Genomic DNA, 1,123 nt, shown 5'->3' on the forward strand with positions numbered 1-1,123 from the left:
AGAAACAAGCTGCCCCCTCACCCATGTCCATTATGCTGAGGCAATCACTGGAAGGCACACTGGCCCAGAGGACAAAGGTACTCTGGGCCAGAAGCCCCCAACCAGATGATCCAACAACAGGACTGAGGGTGCCTGTGACAAATGCCAGCTCATGTTATCGCCCTCACTGAGCCCTGGGTACATTTAACCATTGAGGGTCAGGAAATTGACTTCCTCCTGGACACTTGCGCAGCTTTCTCAATGTTAATCTCTTGCCCTGGATGGCTCTCCTTAAAGTCCGTTACCATCTGAGGAATCCTGGGATAGCCTGTAACCAGGTATTTCTCCCACCTCCTGAGTTGTAATTGGGAGACTTTGCTCTTTTCACATGTCTTTCTTGTTATGCCTGAAAATTCCATACCCTTATTAGGAAGGGACATATTAGCCAGAGCTAGAGCTATTATTTACATGAATGTGAAGAAAAGTTACCCATTTTTTGTCCTCTACTTGAGCAGTGAATCAACCCTGAAGTCTGGGCGTTGGATGGACAATTTGGAAGGGCAAACAAATGACCAACCAGTCCAAATCAGGCAAAAAGATCCCACTACTTTTCCTCATCAAAGGCAATATCCCTTAAGGCATGAAGCTCATAAAGGATTACAGGATATTGTTAGACATTTAAAAGCTCAAGGCTTAGTAAGAAAATGCAGCAGTCCCTACAACACCCAAATATAAAAACTGAACGGTCAGTGGAGACCAGTGCAAGATCTTAGACTCATCAATGAGGGAGTAATTCCTCTATATCCAGTTGTACCCAACCCCTATACGCTGCTCTCTCAAATACCAGAGGAAGCAGAATGGTTCACTGGTCTGTACCTCAAGGATGCCTTCTGCATTCCCCTGCACTCTGACTCCCAGTTTCTCTTTGCCTTTGAAGATCCCACAGACCACACATCCCAACTTACAGGGATGGTCTTGCCCCAAGGGTTTAGGGATAGCCCTCATCTCTTTGGTCAGGCACTGGCCCAAGATCTAGGTCACTTCTCAAGTTCAGGCACTCTGGGCCTTCAGTATGTGGATGATTTACTTTTGGTTATGAGTTCAGAAGCCTCATGCCAGCAGGCTACTCTAGATCTCTTAAACT

The sequence above is a fragment of the Mandrillus leucophaeus genome, unplaced genomic scaffold, assembly GCF_000951045.1.
Source record: "Mandrillus leucophaeus isolate KB7577 unplaced genomic scaffold, Mleu.le_1.0 Scaffold1113, whole genome shotgun sequence".
Lineage (NCBI taxonomy): Eukaryota > Metazoa > Chordata > Mammalia > Primates > Cercopithecidae > Mandrillus > Mandrillus leucophaeus.